General features: G+C 35.1%; 1 non-coding gene across 1 annotated transcript; it reads left to right on the forward strand.

The window, feature by feature from the left end:
- The first annotated feature begins 12,524 nt into the window (after nucleotides 1-12,524).
- LOC141503780 (U6 spliceosomal RNA) lies at nucleotides 12,525-12,628 on the forward strand. The gene has a single exon (XR_012473091.1). It is a non-coding gene; the product is annotated as a U6 spliceosomal RNA (small nuclear RNA).
- The last annotated feature ends 6,095 nt before the right edge of the window (nucleotides 12,629-18,723 follow it).

Below are 18,723 nucleotides of genomic sequence, written 5' to 3' on the forward strand. Positions count from 1 at the left end.
TAGCTGACCACTGGACCCAGATGGCTTTGGAGAAGAAAATGAGGTTGGTGACTTAGCACAGCATCCCCCTCATTTGAAATTCAATTCATGTGTTTGTCATGACATCACCACTCTGATGCCATGGTCTTCTTCAAAAATTAAGAACAAACATTAATTAGATGTCAGCATTGATTACAGTAATTTTAATGTGGAGAAAACTGGGCATGGGAGTGATGAGATCAGTTGGAGACAAACTTTGTAAATCTTTTGTTTGCATTGTAAAGGAAATCTTCCTTCTTTTATCATCTAATTTAGGCAACACCTAATTTAGGTTACATTGTTTTTTGGTGGGACAGCCAGGGAGCATGGGTCCTGGAAGACCACCCAAAGGATACCCCTACCCAAAAGGCAAAATCTCCAATGAGGACTTGGGTCATACCCAAGTCACCACCCCCTCCCATGGACTCTGGGAGGGAATTTAAGGAGATCCAAGGCGGGAGGTGGTCCCTTTGACCTTCCAGTCTCCTGCTGAACCCTCCCCAGCTAACCTGGCCAATTCAATCAGCAATTCACGTGGTCTTCTCTTAAAACTCTTTCTAACTTTTCTATCCCTTTCTTAATATGTTGTAACTTCCTTTAATAAATCTCTGTTTTCTTTCCAAAACCTGCATTCCCAAGTCTTTGCAGGGGAGAACTGAACCCAAGAAACAAATCAGTGGTTACAATTTTATTTTGTTTCTTACACCAGATTGTAGATTTAGAAAGTATTTAAGCTTCTAAAATTTATGGGGTTTTGGTTCTGGTTTTGGCTTTTCTGTAAAAAAAAATTTGTTGCTAGGTGTATGTAAGACTCAATGTGTGACCTTTGGGGAGTGAGATCTACTGCTGTCTTTGGGAATACTAAATATATCGAACTTCTTTTTACAAAGATAGATAGATAGATAGATAGATAGATAGATAGATAGATAGTTAATTTATTTATTAAATGATCATTAGAATGACGCTAATGTAGTAAAATATCTGGGGACTGATTTCAGTACTGAAATAAGATATTGTGAAAAATAAAAGCTAAAAAAAGTTTACTGATAAAAAAACTTTTTTAAAGAAATGGAAGCTAATAGGATACCGATCAAATTATGATACTGCAATACATTGAAATTCTATTGTGCCTTAAGAAATAATGAGATGTTTAAATAACTGGGCAAACATCAACTGCTCATGGATAGGTTGAACTAATATAATAAAAATGACAATTATACCAAAACTAAACTACCTGTTTAGTGCCCTACTAATCAAAATTCCAAAAAATTACTTTAATAAGTTAGAAAAAGTTGTAAGTAAATTCATATGGAGAAATAAAAAGTAAAGAATTTCCAGAGATTTAATGAAAAAACTGCAGAAGGGGGCTTAACCCTACCTGATCTAAAATTATATGGTAAAGCATTAGTCATCAAAACTGTCTGGTATTGGCTAAGAAATAGAGTGGTAGACCAGTGGAATAGACTAGGTGCAATAGCAGGAAACAATTATAGTAATCTGCTGTTTGATAAACCCAAAGAGTCCAGCTATTTGGATAAAAACTCTCTCTTCAATAAAAATTGCTGGGAAAATTGGAAGTTAGCATGGAAGAAACTTAGATTAGACCTACACCTCACACCCTATACCAAGATAAGATCAAAATGGATACAGGATTTAGACATAAAAAAACAATACTATAAGCAACCTAGAAGACCAAAGACTAGCTTACCTGTAAGATCTATGGAAAGGGAAGCAGTTTATGACTAAGAAAGGGATGGAGAACATCACTAAAAACAAACTAGATCATTTTGATTACTTAAATTAAAAAGCTTTTGCACAGACAAAACCACTGTAACAAGATTAAAAGAAATGTAGTAAACTGAGAAACAATCTTTACAACTAATGTTTATGACAAAGGACTCATTTCTAAAATATACAGAGAACTGAGTCAAATTTAAAAAAAAAAAGAGCCATGCCCCAATTGACAAAGGGTCAAAGGATATGCAAAGTCAATTTACAGATAAAGAGATCAAAGCAATCCATAGTCATTTGAAAAATTGCTCTGAATCATTACTTATTAGAGAAATGCAAATTAAAGCATCTCTGAGGTACCACCACCTCTCACACCTCTCAGACTGGCCAATATGATCAGAAAGCATAATGATCATTGTTGGAAGGGTTGTGGGAAACCTGGGACACTATTACACTCTTTGGTGGAGCTGTGAACTCATCCAACCTTTCTGGAGAGCAATTTAGAACTACACCCAAAGGATAAAAACATCACTTGTACAAAAATATTCATAGCAGCCCTGTTTGTGGTGGCAAAAAATTGGAAATCAAGTAAATGTCCTTCAGTTGGGAAATGGCTTAGCAAAATGTGGTATATGTATGTCATGGAACACTACTGTTCTATTAGAAACCAGGAGGGATGGGATTTCAGGGAAGCCTGGAGGTATTTGCATGAACTGATGCTGAGTGAGATGAGCAGAACCAGAAAAACACTATACACCCTAACAGCAACATGGGGGTGATGATCAACTTTGATGGACTCACTCATTCCATCAGTGCAACAATCAGGGACAATTCTGGGCTATCTGCAATGGAGAATACCATCTGTATCCAGAGAAAGAACTGTGGAGTTTGAACAAAGACCAAGGACTATTAGCTTTAATTTAGGGGGAAAAAAACCTGATATCTTATTGTCTGATCTTGCTATCTCTTGTACTTTATGTTTCATCCATAAGGAAATGATTTCTCATCACATTCAATTTGGATCAATGTATACCATAGAAACAATGTAAAGACTGGCAAATTGCTTTCTGTGGGGGTGGGGGAGGGAAATAAGTTTAGGGGAAAATTTGTAAAACTCAAAATAAATAAAATCTTTAAGAGAAAAAAAATAAATGAGATGGAAATTATATTATAAAGCATCATTCATCAAAACTGTATAGTACTGGCTAAAAATAAAGTGGTGAACCAGTGGAATAGACTAGGTGCAAAAGAAACAGCAGGAAATGATAATAGTAATCTGCTGTTTGATAAACCCAAAGTTCAACTTCTGGGAAAGGACTCACTCTTTGAAAAAAAACTATTGGGAAAATTGGAAGATAATTGGATTAGACAAACATTTCACACCCTATACCTTGCAAGATAAGATCACAAAGGGTGGGTGCGGAATTTAAACATAAAAGACAGTATTATAAGCAAACTAGGAGAATAAAGAATAGTTACCTGTCAGATCAATGGAAAGGGGAGAAGTTTATGACTAAGGAAGAGATAGATAAAAAACAGACTGGGTAACATTAAATTAAAAAGCTTCTGCAGAAGCAAAACCACTGTAACCAAAATCAAAAGAAATGTAGTAAATTAGGAAACAATTTTTACAACCAGTGTTTCTGACAAAGGACTCATTTCTAAAATATATAGAAAACTGAGTCAAATTTATAAAAACAAGATATTTCCCAAATGACAAATGGTCAAAGGATATGCAAAGCCAATTTGCAAATGAGGAAATCAAAGCTATCTATAATCATATGAAAAAAAATTCTCTAAATCATTACTGACTAGAGAAATGCAAATTAAAGCATCTCTGAGGTACAATCTCACACGTCTCAGATTAGCCAATATGACCAGGAAGGACAATGATCAACATGTGGGATGTGGGAGATCTGGGACACTAATGCATTGTCGGTGGAGCTGTGAACTGTTCCAATCTTTCTGGACAGCAATTTGGAATTATGCCCAAAGGGCAATGAAATTGTGCATACCCTTTGTTTCAGCAGTACCTCTTCTGGATCTACACCCTGAAGAGAACATGAAAAAAGGTAAAATTATCACATATACAAAACTATTTATAGCAGCTCTGTGGTAACAAAGACTTGGAAATTGAGTGACTATCCATCAATTAGGGAATGGCTGAACAAATTGTGTATATGCATGTTATGGTACACCATGGTTCTATTAGAAACCAGGAGAGATGGGATTTCCAGAGAACCCTGGAAAGACTTGCATGAACTGATGCTGAGTGAGATGAAAAGCACCAGAAGAATATTATACACCTTAATAACAACATGGGGTGATAAATCAACCTTAATGGACTTGCTCATTCCATCAGTATGACAATCAATAACAATTTTAGGGTATCTGTGACAAAAAATACCATCTGTATCCAGAGAAAGAACTGTGAAGTTTAAATAAAGACCAACCTTCAATTTTTAAACAAAAAGTTGTCTTATATACTACATAATTTTGTTATCTCTATCATTTTATATTTTTCTCAAGGATATGATTTTTCTCTTAACACATTCAATTTTGATCAATTTATAGCATGGAAACAATGTAAAGATTAACAGACTGCCTTCTATGGGGGGTGAGGGGAGGACAGGGAGGGTGGGGGATATTATAAAATTTAAAACCTTACAAAAATGATAAGTAGAAACTACTATTGTATACAATTGGAAAGCAAATAAAATATTTATATTTAAAAAAAGAAATAATGAGATGCATGTCCTAAACCAAAATATGATCAAAATGGGTTCAGGATTTAGACAAAAAGGGCGATACTACAGAACAAATTAACAGATCAAGAAATACTCTTATGTATCATCCATGACAAGGGGAGAAATCTATGAGCAAACAAGAAATGAAGTACATTTTAAATGGCAAAATGTTTGCATTAAAAAAAAAATAATGCAGGGGCAGCTAGGTGGTGCAGTGGATAGAGCACCAGCCATTGATGTCAGGACTTCACTTTGGACCTCAGTTCAAATCCCAGCTGAGACAATTAATAATCACCTAGCTGTGTGACTTTGGGTAAGTCACTTAACCCCATTGCCTACAATTGGAAAAAATAAAGTTTGTTAATTAATTTTAAAAAATACAGCAAGATTAGAAGGAAAACAGAAAACTGGGAAACAATTTCCATAACTAGGGCTCTGATAAAGGTCTCATTTCTAAAATATATAGAGATATATATATATATGTATATATATATATATATATAGGAATGCTGGTACAACAGATGGGACTGGATTGGACTACCCTAATTCAGAGAACAATCTATTAGTACCTCAAACACCATAGACAATGCCATGGACAAGTGGTAAGCCAGAGACTGGACTCTGGCCCCAGAACAAAATGCTTGGGACTGTGCCCTGCTTTGTGCAGTGGATAAAGAACTAGCCTTCGAGTCAGGAGGACAGGAATTCAAATTCAGTCTCAGACAATGATATTCACTAGTTGTGTGACCTTGGGCAAGTCACTTAACCCTGATTGCCTCACATCCAGGGCCATCTCGAGTTGTCCTGATTCATATCTGGGCACTGGATCCACATGGCTCTGGAGGAGAAAGTGAGGCTGGAGACTTAGCACAGCACCCTCTCACTCAGATCCAGTTCATGAGCTTGTCATGGCATCATCTTCCTGAGATCATGGTCTTCTTCAAGAACAAAGGACAAACATAAGAACTCAAATATCAAAATGACCAAAAAAAAAAAAAGCGCTAAACACTAAAAGCTATTATACTGATAGGAATAACAAAAACCATCTCAGAAAAGGAAAACAGTGACAAAATGCCTACATGTGAAGCCTCAAATGGGATTCTTGAATTGGTCTCAAATCCCAAAAGACTTCTTGGAAGAACTCAAAAAAGATTTTTAAAAACCAAGAAAGAAGAAAAAAATGTCGAAAAGAAATGAGAATCATGTTGGGTTAATTATGAAAAATTGATGAAGAAAACAATAACTTTAAAAGGAAAATAGATCAAATGGAAAAATAAATCAATTCCTCTAAAAGTAAAATTCATTAATTGGAAAGGGAAACACAAAAGACAACTGAAGAAAGAAAACAAAACCCTAAAATTTAGAATTGGATAAATGGAAACTAATGACTCTATGAGACTCCCAGATTCCATCAAACAAAACCAAAAGGCTGAAAAAAATAGAAGAAAATATAAAGTACCTTCTGGGGAAAATTACCAACCTGGAAAACAAATCCAGGGTAGATAATGTACCAATTATTGATCTATCTGAAAGCCATGATCAGAAAAAATAATCTGAAAAATATCATGTAGGAAATTATCATGGAAAACTTCCCTAATATCCTAGCTCAAGAAGGTACAAAAATAGTACTTGAAAGAATCCATCGATCACTTCCAGAAAGATATCCCTAAATAAAAGCTCTGAGGAATATTGTAGTCAAATTTTAGAATTCTCATGAGGGTTATAGTTCTAGTGGGAAAGTTGAAGGGAATATCCTGGATCAGAGGGTGTGGGTATAAATTGATCATAAAAGTGATAATACTTTTGGCTCTTGAGAATTGTATTTCTATCAGGATACTTGAAAGGAGTATACTTTAAAAGAAGATGGGGATATAAGGCAGGTATAAAATAATTAAGACATGCAAAAAAAGCTTGGAGAAGAAGGTGAAGGCATTAGTGGAAGAGGCTCAAAGGAACTATTAGGTTGTAGAGGGAAAGAAGGGAGTGTCAGCACTGAGTAAATCTTGCTCTCAACAAATTTGGCTCAAAGAAGTAATGATATATATTCCTTACTGGGTTTAGAAATTTATCCTACCCTAAAGGGAAGTAGAAGGGAAAAGAGGAAATGACAGTGTGAGTCAGACAGCAAAGCAATGGTGAGGACAGATAAGGGGAAAGGAGGAAGAAGAGTAAAAATACAGGGAAGATAGAATGGAGGGAGATAAAAAGTTTTGATGTTGTTACTTTCCTCTTTCAGCAATACAATGATCCAAGAAAATTCAGAAGGACTTATGATAAAAGATGCGATCCATCTCCAGAGAAAGAGCTGATGGATTCTACATGTAGGTTCTTTTCTTATTTTCTTGAGAATTTTTTGCCTGTGTTTTCTTTCACAGTATGACTTACATGGAAATGTGTTTTTCATGACCACACATGATTAACCTATATTAAATTTCTTTGTTTCTCAATGAGAGGTGGGGGTTGAGAAAGACAGAGAACTTAGAACTCAAAATTTGAAAAAGAATAATGCTAAAATTGTTTTACATGTAATTAAGAAACATAAAATATTAAATAAAAGGGAGACTAAAAAAATGATGAAAGGGTTTCAGATAAACCTGGAAGATTTAAATGAAACTATGCAAAGAAAAGTGAGCATATCCAGCACAACAATTTATAACATCAATAATACATAAATGAAATTTTTTGGAAATTATTGAAGTGATTTTGAAATTATTTTGAAAATTTAAAAGAATTCTCATCAATACTTTGATCAATACTAATGACTATCTTCTGACAAAGAAGTGATAGACTAATATGTATAATTAAATACATTTCTTAGACATGAAAAATATGAGAATCTGTTTTGTTTAATTTTGCTCATATGTGATATGGAGTTTTTTATCTTTTTCCCCCAAAGAGGGAAGAAAATAAAACCTTGACAATTGAAAAAAAAATAATTTAAGAAAAGAAACCAAAGAATAGAAAATGATATAGGAAATAAGGAGGCCAATTGGGGGGTTATCTGGATAATTCAAATAAGAAGTGATGATAACCTCTACTACTATATTGGCTTTGTGAATGAAAAGAAAAAGCAAGAGATATTGTGGAAGCAGAATGGAAAAGATTTTTCAAATAAGTGGATACTGAGGAAGGAAGAAATGTCAGGTTGCCTGTGATGTTCAATTCAATTCAAGAACATTTTTAAAGTATCTACTATATTTAAAACATTACTGGGGATATAAAGGCAGAAAAGGCTAGGTTGGAAAAGAAGAATATTATTTTTAATTAATTTTTATTAAAGATATTGAGTTTTACAATTTTACCCCAAATCTTACTTCCCTCCCCCCACCCCCCCCACCCCCCACCCCCCACAGAAAGCAATCTATCAGGCTTTACTTTGTTTCCATGTTGTACCTTGATCCAAATTGGGTGTGATGAGAGAGAAATCATATCCTTAGAGAAGAGACAAGAATTCTAAGAGGTAACAAGATCAGACAATAAGATACCTTGTTTTTTTCTAAATTAAAGGGAATAGTCCTTGAACTTTGTTCAAACTCCACAACTCCTTAACTAGATACAGATGGCACTCTCCTTTGCAGACAGCCCAAAATTGCTCCCGATTGTTGCACTGATGGAATGAGCAAGTCCTTCAAGGTTGCTAATCACTCCCATGTTGCTGTTAGGGTGTACAGTGTTTTTCTGGTTCTGCTCATCTCACTCAGCATCAGTTCATGCAAATCCCTCCAGGCTTCCCTGAAATCCCATCCCTCCTGGTTTCTAATAGAACAGTAGTATTCCATGACATACATATACTACAGTTTGCTAAGCCATTCCCCAATTGAAGAACATTTACTTGATTTCCAATTCTTTGCCACCACAAACAGGGCTGCTATAAATATTTTTGTACAAATAATGTTTTTACCCTTTTTCTTCATCTCTTCAGGATATAGAGCCAGTAGTGGTATTGCTGGGTCAAAGGGTATGCACATTTTTGTTGCCCTTTGGGTGTAGTTCCAAATAGCTCTCCAGAAAGGTTGGATGAGTTCACAGCTCCACCAACAGTGTAATAGTGTCCCAGATTTCCCACAAACCTTCCAAGAATGATCATTATCCTTTCTGGTCATATTGGCCAATCTGAGAGATGTAAGATGGTACCTCAGAGAAGCTTTAATTTGCATTTCTCTAATAATCAATGATTTAGAGCAATTTTTCATATGGCTATGGATTGCTTTGATCTCCTCATCTGTAAATTGCCTTTGCATATCCTTTGACCATTTTTCAATTGGGGAATGGCTTTTTGTTTTAAAAATATGACTCAGTTCTCTGTATATTTTAGAAATGAGTCCTTTGTCAGAATCATTAGTTGTAAAGATTGTTTCCTAATTTACTACATTTCTTTTGATCTTGGTTACATTGGTTTTATCTGTGCAAAAGCTTTTTTAATTTAATGTAATTGAAATCATCTAATTGTTTTTTGGTGATGTTCTTCATCTCTTCCTTAGTTATAAACTGCTCCCCTTTCCATAGATCTGACAGGTAAACTAGTCTTTGATCTTCTAATTTGCTTATAGTATTGTTTTTTATGTCTATGTCCTGTAACCATTTGGATCTTATCTTGGTAAAGGGTGTGAGGTGTTGGTCTAATCTAAGTTTCTTCCATACTAACTTCCAATTTTCCCAGCAGTTTTTATCAAAGAGAGGGTTTTTATCCCAATGGCTGGACTCTTTGGGTTTATCAAATGGCAGATTACTATAATCATTTCCTGCTAATGCACCTAGTCTATTCCACTGGTCCACCACTCTATTTCTTAGTCAATACCAAACAGTTTTGGTGACTGATGCTTTATAATATAATTTTAGATTAGGTATGGCTAAGCCCCCTTCTTTTGCACTTTTTTCATTAAATTCCTGGAAATTCTTGACTTTTTCTTTCTCCAAATGAATTTACTTACAACTTTTTCTAACTTGTTAAAGTAATTTTTTTTGTAATTTTGATTGGCAGGGCACTAAACAGGTAGTTTAATTTTGGTAGAACTGTCATTTTTATTATGTTAGCTCTACCTATTCATGAGTAGTTGATGTTTGCCCAGTTATTTAAATTTGATTTTATTTGTGTGAGAAGTGTTTTGTAATTGTTTTCAAAAAGTTTCTGAGTCTGCCTTGGTAAGTATTTTACATTGTCTATGGTTACTTTGAATGAAATTTCTCTTTCTAGATCTTCCTGCTGTATCTTGCTGTAGTCATATATAGAAAAGTTGAGGGTTTATGAGGGTTTATTTTATATCCTGTAACTTTTCTAAAGTTGCTAATTGTTTCCAATAGTTTTTTAGATGATTTTTTAGATTCTCTAGGTATACCATCATGTCATCTGCAAAGAGTGAGAGTTTTGTCTCTTCCTTCCCAATTTTAATTCCTTCAATTTCTTTTTCTTCTTTTATTGCTGAAGCTAACATTTCTATTACAATATTAAATAGTATTGGTGATAATGGGCATCCTTGTTTCACCTCTGAAAAGGTTGAAGTTTTTTAAAAAACTAGAGAAAACGATAAAAAAGAGGGAAAAAAGACACTTTTTGAAATAACTAAATCCTGACCTATTCAAACAAATTGTTAATGAAAAATAGCTTTGTGAGAAGATGGGGACATAGGCAAGGACTTTAATATTTTCATATAGCAGTTCAATGGATATATCTCAATTACTATAATGACTGAATCAGTTTAAACATTTTCTAGTCAGTAAGTACCTGACTTACTTGACAAGAAAAGAGAAAAGAAAACCAGGGATAACATTGGGTTAGAACATAAATTTGTTTGTAAAATATTATGAGAAAGATGATCGAAGGATTTTCCCTCAAAATAGAGTAGCAGAAGAAGGTTAAAAACAGTTTTATAAATCTTGCTGAGTGATCTAATGCATAAAAGATATCCTGAGAGCATTTATGGATGAAAAATGAAAGAACATTTCAGAAGAAAAAACAAAAAATATCTATAATTTTAAAATTACATACCTTTCTATCTACCATCATAAATAATAGAGTCACTATACTTGGTTGGATTTTAACTTCACAGTCTTAAATGTTTTTCTAGAGAAGGCAGAAATACTACTAAAAGAGTAGCTAAGAAAAGTAGCCAAATTAAACATGGCTTAATTATCTAATTTGGAGGTGACACAATTGTGAAGGTCTTAAGTGATCAATTCACAAGATTTGAGATAGAAGAAGTTACCAAAGATATGGAGGGAAAAATAAAACAACAAAATTTAGATCTCATTACTATACCAAAAAGGAGATGTACTGAACACCTACATATTTTCTTTATCATTTATACAAATTTTATTTTGAAAAAATTCTATTTGTATCATGGGCATTGCATCTTCAATTAAGATATAAGTGGAGAACAGGTAGATTTTGTTAGTGAAATTTTCAGATGAGCACATATTTACTATCCTACAATTAAATGCATGATGAACTTATTGCATGTTGATTATCAAAAAGTATTTGATTTGGTAATATGAAATGCTTAGATGCTCTCATCCAACAAGATATCTTTTATTTATAAATCAAAATTATTGGAGTCCCTGAGAGATATAATGAATACAATCTTAATAACTCTCTGATCATAACTATCGCAACAAAACATAAAACAGGAAGATGTTTAAAATTGATATGTCTACATGAGTTATTTAAGTGTAGTTGTGGTTTATGAATGAAATAGAGAAATATGATTTCAATACTAGCCTACTTCTCTGGAGAGGAGAAGCTCCAAGCATGTTAACTTGGAAGTTTTAGGGCAGAATAAGGTCCCAGGACAAATACTCACTGAAGGAATTAGAATTATATCTATCTGCCACTAAAAACAATATAGGAGTACAGATATATCCTTTTTAGCATGATTTTTTTCAACCATTTTATCAAATGCCTTCACTGAAGATGAACATGGCCTCAAAGGTCAACTATTGCACTTATGGCCAATTCTTCAACTATAAGCCAAGACCAAAGAGGAGGGCGTGTTTGTGTATCTTCTGTTTGCTGATGACTGTGCCTTCAGTGCAATCTCTGAAGCTGAGATTCAGCAAAGTGTGGATCGATTCTCTTCTGCTTGTGCTAATTTTGCTCTAACAATTAACACCAAGAAAACCAGGGTGCTCCATCAGCCAGCATCACACCATACATATATGGAACCATCAAATGCACCATAACAATAACATAGGACAAGAACGAACCAACCAACCCACCATGTGCCACACCTCAATTATCTGTTGAGTCTAGAGTTACAAGTCTGGTTTGAAAAGGAAAGTCATTTTTCTGTTAGCTTCCAAGGAAGATGGTGGCCCTTAGCTTATATTTATCAACAAATTGCCAAATATTGATTACATAAAAGATTATCCTATAAAAATAAATAACCCATTATTCAAGTAAAACAATCAATAGAAACTGAAGAAATTATACCAAATAATAAAAGAGTACAAGAGCTATTCAGCTAGGAGTGAAAAAAAGATCTTAGACCAGATAATAGGAACAATCGAAAGTGATGTCCTTTCTACAGAACCTTTAGAAGACTTGGCTTCTTATATGTCTTCAGTTCTCAAAGATTTTCTTTCTTTCCTCCCTGCAGTATCCTTTGTCTATTCATCTACAAAGAAGCTCTGGAGCCAACTTAGTCCCTTATACAATCATCAGAAGGCATGTCTTCCTCTCTATACAATAATGCTAGGTTGCAACTCTGCACTCTTCTTGGGTGGAAGCCAAAAAATGTTCACCATAGTGATAGAAGAGGTCCACTACAGAACCCAAATTGAAGAGTTAGTCCTTATGTATGGAGATAACCCCCAGATGCTCCTGATTACTGAAGACATTAACTCTAAGATTGAGTTGTTTCAGCTCATAAACCCCTTAGGTCCTTCATGACCATTGATGGCAGGACCCCATCTAATGTCTGAAATTTTTAGCCTGAATTTCTGACCATACTTTTGTTCAGGTGAGAATAAACTGATCTAAATTCCTTGAGCCTCAAATTTCCTTGAAATGCCTTAAAAGGTAGCCCAGAGAATGTGCTTCAATAGTAAATACACTAAAAATGGAAAGATACAGAGAAGATTGGCAGGGACTCTGTACAAATATGATACATTTAGACATACTTATTATGAAGCATTCTATATTTTAAAACAAATATCTTTCCTCATGAAAAAGGAAATTAACCCAGGTTTTCCTCCTCTCATTCAGTGTAAAGGTCAAAATATAAAGATTGTCAAAATGTTTAATATCTTTGTTGAATCATTTTGTTGGATTTCTTATTTCTTCCTACCATCCTGTTAACAAAAGGACTATAAAATTATAATACAATGGAAATACATTCAAATAGTAAAAAAATGAAAATAAGAGATGCAACATTAAGACTCTCCAGTGACTAGTATAAATATAACATCGAGAAAATGAATAATTTTTGGAAAATATTTCTATATCCCTATTGCTAATATTGTTTTGTACATTTTCTTTTGCAAGACAATGGGGTTAAGTGGCTTGCCCAAGGTCACACAGCTAGGCAATTATTCAGTGTCTGAGGTAGGATTTGAACTCAGATACTCCTGACTCCAGGGCCAGTGCTCTATCCACTGCACCACCCAGCTGCCTTTTTATAGCTCATATTTAAAAAAAAATTTTTGTATCAACTGACTTTAGAGATATCATTCTAGAATTTTTTTCCTGTCCAATTTCTCCCAGATTTAGATATCAGGACCAGATTTATTTCCTAGAACAGGTTTGGCAAGATGACTTTTTTTATTATTTTTCTGAAGTTTATTATTTTTTAATTTTTGGTTTAACATGGGGCAGATTTGCTATTTAAGGACTAGCTCTAAACAACTTGCCAATTCATCTGGATCAAAAGGATTTTTTTACATTTATGAATTCATTTATGGTTTCTTTGATTTCTTTTGGAAGTTGGGAATTTAGATTCTTTATTTCCTAATTTGTTAGTTGTAGGTTTGCTTTTGTTGAATATTCATTTTCTTATCTTTTATCAATTTTGATCCTATAGCTTTTGATATTATTTTAATTTCCATTCCATTCTATTCATTTTTTTTTTGCTAGGCAATGGGGTTAAGTGGCTTGCCCAAGGCCACACAGCTAGGTAATTATTCAGTGTCTGAGGTAGGATTTAAACTCAGGTACTCCAGGGCCAGTGCTCTATCCACTGCACCACCTAGTCACCCCTATTCCATTCATTTTTAATTCTTCTCTGAGGAGCTTGTCATCAATGGGAGAGATAGTATGAAAACAAATAAGTACAAATATGCCATATATAGGCTAAAAAGGAAATAATCAACAGAGGGAAAATATCAAAAGAGATTAGGAAAGGTTTTCTATAGACAGTGGAATTTTTAGTTGGACTTAAAGGAAGCCAGAAGGTTGATATAAGGAGGAAAGGCATTCCAAGTACAGAGGACAGCCTCAGAAAATTCCTCAGAGTAGAAAGATGGTAATTTTTTTTTTTGAGAAACAGCAAGTAGGCCAGTGTCCATTTAGGGAAGGATTGTGAGGTTTTAGAAGGTTGAAAAGGTGGAGAGCAAGAACCCTCAAATGCTTGGGACAGTGCTTTCTCCACCCTGAAAGCAAAGTTCCACCAAAAAAAAAGAGTTAAAATCAAGTCATGGGCTAGGAAAATGAGCAAACAACAGAAAGGAAAAAAAATCTGACCATAGACAATTACTTTGGTCCCATGGAAGATCAAAATACACACTCAGATGGAGTTAATGGGAGAGAAAGGGAAAGGAGAGATACAATGGGAAAAGTTATTTCACAATAAAGAGGCAAGAAAAAAACTATTGCAGTAGCATGGAAGAGAGAGAAGGTGAGGGAGGAGTGAGTGAAACTTACTTCATTGAAAGTGAGTCAAAGAGGGAATAACATACATTCAATTGGGTATAGAAATATATCTTATCCTAGAGGAAAATAGGAGAGGAAAGGGAGGAGAGAAAGGAGACGGACGGGGGAGGAGGGGGGGTGCAGGTGTTAGGAAAGGAAAGATTGTGGGAGAGGGTAGACAGTTACAACTTACAGAGAATAGAATAAATGAGGGTGGGTGGGAGGGAATGGGATGGAGGGAAATACAAATAGCAATTGCAAGTGTGGGAAAAAATATTGAAGTAATTTCTCTGATGGACTTGTGGTAAAGAATGCCACCAATCCCGAAGACAAAACTGATGGTGTAGCAATTGTTGCATATCTTTAACCTATGCCAAGTAACTTGCTTTCTCAAAGTGGTGAGTAGCGTGGGAGGAAAGGAGAAAATTTGGAACTCAAAGTTTAGACAGTAAATAATAAAACTTGTGTTTTTATATGTAGCTGGGGTAAAAATTTAAAACTAAAATAAATTTTAAAAAAGAATTATTCATAAAAACTGACTAGTATACCACTAAGGGAGACCAAAGTTTGTGAAGATTTTTAAGGAAAGAATATGCTGTTTTCTTCTGGTTTGGCTTGTATTCAGGGGCATGAAAGATCTTTAGTTTTAACTTTCTTAGTGATCTAATCGATCAATCAATATAGCTTGTTTCAACTAATTGCTCAGGAGGTGACTGTATAATAAAGATTCATGGTTAATAAAATAGTAAAGTAAGGTTATTGCAGTAATACATAGGAGCAGGTATTGTTGAGCAACCCAAAGTAGAAAATAGTCTGCATTGGTAACCCAAATAGCTAAGCATTCATTCACCCTGGCCCAGATTCCTAATTACACTCTAGGAGTAAACCACCATGAATGCTCCATAGCTGTTTGGATCGCTTCTAAATGACTAAATTTCCTGTTCCTCCATTGCCATGGAAAGGTTTTTATATATCCTCAAATGATGGTGAAAATGTTTTGACATAGATGGGATTTTTCAATTATGTTGGTTCCCACAGGATGGAAAAATACAATTAGCTTTGGACCCTGGACTTGAAGCTTATTTCTTTCCAAGATGAAATCTTCTCTTTCTGATTTCACAAAAAGACATTTACAAAAATGAGGAGCATGATTCAATCCTTTCATTAGATAGGTGGACATTCTAGATACAGAATTTTGCATATGCTGCCAGACATGATTAACATACTTTTATTTTTCTTCTTGGTTATAAGGGAAAAGTCACTGGGATTTGGGGGTAGTGGATGGGTGCAGCCAAGAATGACTACAATATAAAAACTAGAGGAATTAATAAAAGACTTTTAAAAAGATAGACAAGTGAGTACTAACATTAGCTGGGGGAAACTGTATGGAGTTCTCTACTTAAGAAAATCAATTACTAAGAGTGTGCCAAGTATACTCTCTGGATTCATTATCCTAGATTCAAGCTCCTATATCTCCCTCTCAGAATTAGAGTATCTCTTTCTCTGATGTCATCAGCTAAACCCCCCATTCTGGGTACAATCCCTCTCTCTCTCCTGTTGGCCACCAGTAATTAATTCCAGTAAACTGTTTACCATTGATTAGTTTTTACCAAGGGATATTTACTTCAAAGATACAATAAGAACAAAAACATGAGTGTTCTTGAACACTCTTCCCTCTTCTATGTTGGTCTCTAGAGAAATATTAACTTAGGTTAGAAGTCCCACTATTAGCACTAGTCCCACTAAATTTATGTCCAAATTCAACATAGCTGCTAAATGAGTCTCAGCTATTAGCTGAGTTGGTGTGGGATTTTAAAGACACTGATCATTCTTCAGGTCATCAATATTGGATTGGCTACAAAATCCAGCATGGACTCAACTCCTGAATTCTTAGACTCCCAGTCTCCTAGACCCCATGTTGCTTGCTCTACTACCTTTAGAATTTCACAAAGTTGTACTCTCCAATCCCTTCACCTAAAGCAAAAGAATAAACATGAACTTAGGCAAAGAACTGAGGATATATTTTGACCTTGAAAGGGGAAGGGCCCAATACCTTTAAAGCATTATCTCTCTCTCTCTCTCTGGATACCTTATGTTAGGAAGAAGTTAGCTGAAAAGAAAAAATTAGATCAAAAGAAATTGAAGTTAAGGCCTTTTGAGAGCATCCCCAGGTCTGGTTATACAATTGTGGTCAATCAAAGATTGTCATTCATCATGTGGATAGCAAGGTATAGAATGTATATGCATAATTCAAAATCTCCCTAAGACACCATGATTCTCTCAGAAGTAGGCTCTCTAGCCTTTTCTAATATGGGAAATTGAACCAGTCATAATGTCGATATGTTGAGTACTGGCTCATAAAGATTATGCTTCTAGGCCCTGTTATGTTCAGAAATAAAAACTTAAGCAGAAAAGAAAGAATTAAGACACCTAAACAGAAGACAAATAGATTCAGTATAGGATTTGGAACAACTTTATGAAGTAAATAATAAAATAACTATCCACTACAACTCAGGAAAATAAAATTTAATTTTAGACTATTGCTCTAACAAAGTCATAGGTTCTTATTTTTCTAAATGTGTTAGCATATCAATATATTTGTGCGTACTGGAAATGTTAGATTACCATTGTTATAAATGGCTCAACAATACTTAGCCCAGAGTGATTAAAATGTTTAAGATATCTTAACAAAATGGTACACCTCTCTCATGGTAGGAGAAAGGGGCAGGGAAACCCCAAAATTCAAGCTCTTTTATGCATTTGGAAAGGCTTTGTTCCTGCTCCTTCATGCCAACCATAATCTGGAGTTACAAATCTAATTGATACATTGGCTCCTATACATTTCCCCACCCTGCTCATTATACTAATGAGCAAGAACAAATAGATCTCCTTGAGCATGTGCAAAGGAGAAGGTCAAGAATCTAGGTTACTCTTGACCATTTAAGAACTAGTTTCTTCTAATCTTGGGTTTGTCATGTTTGGAATGGAATTAGGAGAACTCTCCCAGTTTTGTGATTGGCTGGGGCCATTCTCCCTTTGTAATGGATTTCAACAGGACCACCCCCCACACCCTGTGAAGACCAACAATGCCCTTCATTCCTCACACTGTTTTCTTTTGGACTTACTTTTTTGTTTTTTTAAATTTTTTTGGGGGGCAAGGAAATGGGGTTAGATGGCTTGCCCAAGGCCACACAGCTAGGTAATTATTAAGTGTCTGAGGCTGGATTTGAACTCAGGTACTCCTGACTTCAGGACCGATGCTCTATACACTGTGCCACCTAGCCGCCCCTGGACTTAGTTTTTAAATATAATTAATTTATTTTTATTCACAATGTGTAATAAAGCACTGTTTTCTGTTTTTCTTAACTAAGTACTGGAATTTATCTTGCTGAGAATTTTTACTCCCTACTTGATGCCTAACAGATGTCATTGTGGTGGGCAGTATGGATCTGGAATACTTTTTTATCCCCTTCTTTTTTTCAGGGAATGAGCAGAGTTGATCTGTACTCACTGAGGATCTACTCTTGAAGCATTGCTACTTTCCCCCTCCTCTTCCTTGGGGAGAGTATGGAGAAAAAAATCAAAAGTTTTTGGTATGAAGTACCTATTTGTTTGGAGATAATTAGTTATCTCATACAGATTTCAACCTAGAGCAAAGATACCAGTTCCATGTGACTTCCTTTCCTAGTGAAGCTAAGAAACTTAAAAAAATTATAAATAAAATTCATGAAATTATCTGAGACCCCAGTGTTTTCACTACAAGCCAAGAGGGTGATCTTCCAGACAAATTTTATTTAATCTATTCTTCACAGTGTCTTACTCCTTACTCCCTTCTCTAAAGAAAAACCTCAACTTTAGACATAATTCATAAGATCTTATCTTTATTGTAATAATAGATAGCATTTATATAGAGCTTTAATGTTTGCAAAGTTCTTTGCAAATCTCATTTGATCCTCATAACCCTGTGAGGTAGTTATTAATATCATTACTTTTTTTATAAATGAGGAAATAGCTTCCAGCCAAGATGGTGGAGAGAGGACAGGCACTGTGATAGGTGCTCTCTCTTTCCCCTCAGAAATAACACAAGAGAAACCTCGTAACAGGAATTCAATCAACAAAACCCAGAAAGAGAAGCTAGGAGAATACCTACCAAGAAGGTCTGTCTCAGGGGACCGTGGGTGAACCAGGAGGTGAGAGCAGAGGATCAGCTCAGAGATGGCAGCAGAAGGCCAGCCTCAGCCATAGAGATTTTAGTGAGTGGCAGGTGCGAGATCCAGCTTTAGCTGCAAAGTCTTTGACCAAGGGGAGAGGAACTACGGTGAGTTCCAGCACAGAGTCTCAGAGCACCTCTGGAGAACAACCAGCTGGGCTGGGGACCTGAGCTCC

This window comes from Macrotis lagotis, chromosome X, assembly GCF_037893015.1.
Source record: "Macrotis lagotis isolate mMagLag1 chromosome X, bilby.v1.9.chrom.fasta, whole genome shotgun sequence".
Lineage (NCBI taxonomy): Eukaryota > Metazoa > Chordata > Mammalia > Peramelemorphia > Peramelidae > Macrotis > Macrotis lagotis.